The sequence below is a fragment of the Peromyscus californicus genome, unplaced genomic scaffold, assembly GCF_007827085.1.
Source record: "Peromyscus californicus insignis strain IS unplaced genomic scaffold, ASM782708v3 Scaffold_12__1_contigs__length_115047231, whole genome shotgun sequence".
NCBI classification, from domain to species: domain Eukaryota; kingdom Metazoa; phylum Chordata; class Mammalia; order Rodentia; family Cricetidae; genus Peromyscus; species Peromyscus californicus.
Window position 1 is genome coordinate 83231049 of NW_026294413.1, and position 6221 is coordinate 83237269.

The window sequence follows — 6221 nt, forward strand, 5'->3', positions numbered from 1 at the left end:
ACAAAACAAACAAATCTAAGGAATGACCATTAGACAGCCCACATGACGACAGCAGGTGAACCAAGAGGCAGCGGAATAACACTTCTCTTCAAAGGACTAAGCAAAAACAACGTCAATCTAGACACCTATGCTTAACAACACTGTGCTTTAAACACAGGCTTGAAGTAAAGTGTCTTTAAACAAAAACGAAGGGACTGTCACTGTGCCCAGAAAAGTTGAAGGCAGAGGCCTGGGGGGAAGATGTGCCCGACAAATTTCAACCCAAAGAAAGCAGTTTCAGAGTTCCCACATCAACCACAAAACTTTAGGAATATGTAGAAATGCTGAGTATTATGGTGCATACTTACAATTCCAGCAATTAGGAAGCTGAGGCAGTGGGATTGCTGTGAAGTCAAAGTCAACCTGGGCTATACAGTGAGCTCCAGCCTAGCCTGAGCTGCAGAGCAAGACCCTGTCAAAACAACAGCAAATCACAGAGGCCTGAAAAGGCAACTCATGAGCTAAGAACACTGACTGCTCTTGCAGAGGACCTGGGTTTGATTCCCAGCACCCGCCCTCACAGTTGCCGAAAGCTCCCGTTCTAAGGGGATCCTCTGACCTCTGAGGGCACCTGCAAGGACACAGTCCACATAAATTCACACACTCACACACATATAAATAAATAACATTTTACAAAAAGAATCTGTAGTGCAGGGAAATGAACAGTGGGTAGAGAGTTACATTATGGGAATGAGGCCCTGAGTTCACATCTCCAGCACCAACATGAAAGAAAGGCGTGGCTGCATGGTAAGCCCAGTGCTGGGAGAAAGGAGGTAGATCCCAGAGGCTACTGGCTGGGGTCTACCTGAATTAATGAACTTAAGATTCAGAGAAGAGACCCTGTTTCAAAAGATAAGGTGGAGAGCCGTAAAGTAAGACACACAACATTAATCTCTGACTTTCACACACACACACAAACACATACATAAAGCATACACACATGTATATACACCACACACTTATACCACACACATACGCCCATGCACGTGTATATGTACACACACACACACACACACACACACACACACACACACGTAACCACACACACACACACACACACACACACACACACACACACACATAACCACACACACACATACACATGTACACACATACCACTCATATACACATATACCACACACATATGCACATGTATACATATACCACACACATATGCACATGTATACATATACCACACACATATACATGCATGTGTACATGAATACACACATATACCATACACACATGAACACACACATGTGCATACACACAAAAATTTTAGAGCAGACATACATGTAGTGATAGGTGAGAAAGGAGGAGCTGTGGAGAGGAGAGCAAATCCCCTGGATGAAGGCGTCAATAAAAGAAGGGGTCTGGCTGGGCAGTGGTGGCACACACCTTTAATCCCAGCACTCAGGAGGCAGAGGCAGACGGATCTCTGTGAGTTCGAGGCCAACCTGGTCTACAGAGTGAGATCCAGGACAGGCTCCAAAGCTACACAGAGAAACCCTGTCTCAAAAAACCGAGAGAGAGAGAGAGAGAGAGAGAGAGAGAGAGAGAGAGAGAGAGAGAGAGAGAGACTAACAAATTCAGTAGTTCAAAACCAGCTGAGGAGATGGTCATGCTTCACTGTACATCATCTGTCTTGTGGGAGTTTTGGTGATGGTTTTGGTGATGGTGGAAGCAGTGGTGGTGGTGGAGGTTTTGTTTGTAGTTTGGGGTTTAGTTTTTGTTTTTTGAGATAAAGATTAGAGATTTGCTCTGCAGCCCAGACTATTTTCAAATTTTACAATCCTCTTGGCTCAGTTTGCTATTCTTTTTGTCGTGTGTGTGTGTGTGTGTGTGTGTGTGTGTGTGTGTGTGTGTGTGTTATATACATGTATGTCCCTGTAGGGTACAGATTCCTACTCACTCACAGAGACCAGGAGAGAACCTGGGGTGTCCTCTATTTGCTCTTCACCATATTCTCTGGAGATGTGGGGGCTCAGTGATCCCAGAGCTTGCTGGTTTTTTCTACTACTCCTGTCTCAAGCCCCACCCCTTACACTGGGGTTATAGATGTGTGCAGTTACACCCAGCTTTTACAGGAGACTGGGGATCCCAACTCAGATCCTCACACATATGCAGCCAACACTCTTATCCACCGAGTCATCTCCCTAGCCCATGTGGTTTTCATTAGGTGCAGCTTGGGGCATCTAGATTGCAGACATCATGATAACTCTCCTATATATATCCATCCCTCTGAATCTATGGAGGATGTGTTCCAAAACCACCTAGAATACCAAGCTCCACAGATGCTCAATTCCCTTATATAAAAATGGCATAGTATTTGCATACGTCACACTCTATTTTAAATCTTCACCAGATTAACTTACAATGCTTAGTGCTATATAAATAGTCACAGGGTGTGGTATTATCTGAGGACTAATGACAGAAAAATTATCTGTACATGTTTGGTACAGACAGCTTTTTAAAAATGTATTTTATTGCGTAGTCGGTTGAATCTACAGACACAGAACCCAAACATATGGAAACGCTGACTGCTACTTCATGCTACCACTAAAATAAACTTTGCCACGCAGGTTCTCTGTGTTCCATGTGGGAGGCAGAAACCCACTTCCAATCAGTCTGCATTAAGAGTAAAGATGGGGCTCCTGACAGAAAACCCCAATGACAGGCTCTGTGAGCCATGCTGTGGTTACACGCCCACTTTCCAGCCCCTGGCTGGATTCCGAAGGCTAGACCACTGGCCAACCATAGGTCAAATGCCTTCCCAGCATGGGCGTCACAACCCACAATTGACATCTGATCAGTGGGAGGAAGAGCCACTTCTACTAAAGAAAGAGATTAATCAAATCCACAGGAGATTCTCTGATCTCATTTCCAAAGATCCCTAAGGTCCTGACACAGCAGAACTGGTGGGATGCCACAGTTTTGTATTCCCCTTTCCAAAGATGCACTTCTCTGCATGTATCAAACTTAAAACTTCAATAGAGCAAGTCCTCACAATACAAACCAATTGATGATGCTAAAGTCATTGCAGTATATGGCGACAAGTCACTATTTTTCTTTATAGTCGTTAAAATCTTTGGGACAAGAACTTGAGAGCCAAGAACCTTCCATTTAACAAACATATACATATATGTAATTTTTATTTATTATTTATTTATTTTAGTTTTTTGAGACAGGGTTTCTCTGTGTAGTCTTGGTGCCTGTCCTGGAACTCGCTCTGTAGACCAGGCTGGCCTGGAACTCACAGAGATCCACCTGCCTCTGCCTCCCGAGTGCTGGGATTAAAGGTGTGCGCCACCGCCACCGGCTCATATATGTAATTTGTTTAAGATTTGGTTATTTATTTTATGTACATGCATGTTCTATCAACTTTATACCAGAAGAGGGCATCAGATTCCACTGTAGATGGTTGTGAGCCACCATGTGGTTGCTGGGAATTGAACTCAGGACCTCTGGAAGAGCAGCCAGTTGCTCTTAACTGCTGAGCCATCTCTCCAGCCCCATATATGTAATTTTTATCCTCTAACAATTTCATGTGTGCATTGAATTTTGGTCATTTTCATTCCCTATCATCCTTACTCATTCCCTTCTCTTCCACTAACATCTTTCTTCCCAACAAGACACCTACTTTGATATCCTTTTCTTCTTTTATCCCCTGAGTTCAATTATGGCTTCTTGCATGAGCTTGAGTGGGGAGTCATTTATGGGAACACTGGCATCTTACCGGTAACTACACCACTGAAGAAGGGTGACACTCCCTCCCCCAACTCTATTAATGGCCCATAGTCCTTCAGTGAGGGGTGGAGGCCCACAGGCACCTCCCCGATCCGTGATGAAACGGTAATGTGCCCAGTCTTATGCAGATCTTGCGAGTAGCCACAGCTGCAGTGGGTGCTACCATGGCCATCCATGTTCTGATCAGAAGGCATTGCTCTGCAGCACTCCTGGCCATCCTCTCTGGCTCTCACACGCTTTTCTGCCTCTCTTCCGTGATGTTCCTTGGGCCTTGAAAGGGGTCATAGGAATGTTCTATTGAGGTTGAGCATCCCATGGTCACTTAGTTCCCTGCTGTGCCTCAACCAGTTGTGAGTCTCTGCATTAACCACTACCCACTGAGTGAAGAAACTTCTCTGATGAAGGCTGAGATCAGCACTCGTCTATGGGTATAAACATAAATATTTAGAAGGCGGTTTGACAGCAGTCCATGTAGAAAAACAATAGCAGTAGCTTCTCTCCTACTAGAGTCTATGACCTCCCCAGCCATGAGCTCTTGACCAGATCTACAGACCACGTATGAGCTCCCTCCTGTAGAGCAGACTGCAAATCCAGTCAGAAAGCAGGTAGTTACCCCCACAACAGTCATGCCACTTTTGTCCCGCTGGGTATATCCTGCCAGGCTGGTTATTATTACAGTGTATGTGGTCCATAGCTAGGTCTGACCATTGATGACTGTCCTCTACCAGCAGCTTGCATCTAGTACCTTCTGGCATTATGAAAGCTTGCCAACAGGGAGAAAATTCCCAGCTCAGATCCATCTTTGTTTCTCAATGTCTTGCAACCCAACTATGTGCTGTCTTCAGCAATATGGCCTCGTGATCCAGCCGCGATGGGCAACCCAGGACATTGCAATGTTTTAGGGACCTCTGGAGCCTTCTTACCCAACAGCTTGTAGGGAGGCACCCCACACCTGGTACTGGAAGTTTCGTTTAATAACAAGCTTTTGGGAAGAACATTATCCACCCATGCAAGATGCCTCTGTTCAAACTTTTTGAATTAATATTTTTAATTATTTTGCAAGGTAATGGCTTTTCACAGAGGAGGAATCATTATTTATTTACTTTAGTTTTTTTTTTGAGACAAGGTCTCTCAGTAAACACGGCACATGCAATTTTTTGCAAGACTTTCCGGAGAGTAAGCCCCAGGATCTACTTTTCTCTGCCCACCCCTGAGCAGATGTCCACCTCTGTTGTTCACCTTCCACATGAATGATAGGGATCCACCTTCAGGTCCTCATGTTTGGACAATGATCACTTTTTCCACTGAACCATCTTCCTAGCACCAGGCATTTGTGTGTGTGTGTGTGTGTGTGTGTGTGTGTGTGTGTGTGTGTGAGAGAGAGAGAGAGAGAGAGAGAGAGAGAGAGAGAGAGAGAGAGAGAGTTTAGAAAGATTGAGGACAATTCACATTCAACCATCTTAAGTAGCTAGGCTATGCCAGCCCTTCAGAAAGCACACAACCTGCCAGGCGGTGGTGGCACACGCCTTCAATCCCAGCACTCGGGAGGCAGAGGCAGGTGGATCTCTGTGAGTTCGAGGCCAGCTGGTCTACAAAGTGAGTTCCAGGAAAGGCGCAAAGCTACACAGAGAAACCCTGTCTCGAAAAACCAAAATAAAAAAATTAAAAAAAAATGCACACAACCCATAGTCTGCTTTTGGCTATGTGGGTCCTGCTCAGGGCCAATTAAGAAATGGCACCTGGGTATCGCTATATGCCAAGTACTGTACTGGGCCCTGGGAATGCTTGCTAGAGTGATGTTTTGTCCTGGATCACTGGAAGCTCAAAACAGATTCATTCATTCACTGGATCAGCAGGAGAAACTGGGAGAGGTCAGCCTTGACCCAGGCAAAGTTTGGGTTGGAGCCAGCTTGCCACGTCTGGGACTCATCTGCCATGTATGCCGGTGGAACCCAGCTCTGCATTCCTGGTCCCAGATGAAAGAAACAGAGATGTCATATCAGAGATGATCTGTGTTCCCAGGAAGCCATACAACCTAAAGTATTGATGGGATTTGGTTTGTCTGGTTAGCCCACAGTGGGATACAAGGAAGAACTTGGAGGTGTTAACAAGACTGTTGCAATCAAATGTGATCACCCAGTTCCTCTTGCAGGCCCAGGAGCATTTCCTAGGGGAGTAATAAGCTCCAGGTGGAATGGTGTCCTTACAGCCTCATCCCCTCTTTAAGGGACGTGTTCCTTGAGAGAGCTGCCAGGAGCTGGTGGGGAGCTTCTTGGCCAGATCATGAACCTTCGATGTCACAGGCTCAGCATTGTGTTGAGGGGCTTGCTGAAGGCTGCCATAGGAAAGAGAACTGACCCACAGCGCTTGCCAATAAGATTCATGTCCTCTATCCTGGGGGCCCTCCAGGCTTCAGTGACAGCCCAGAGCAGGAA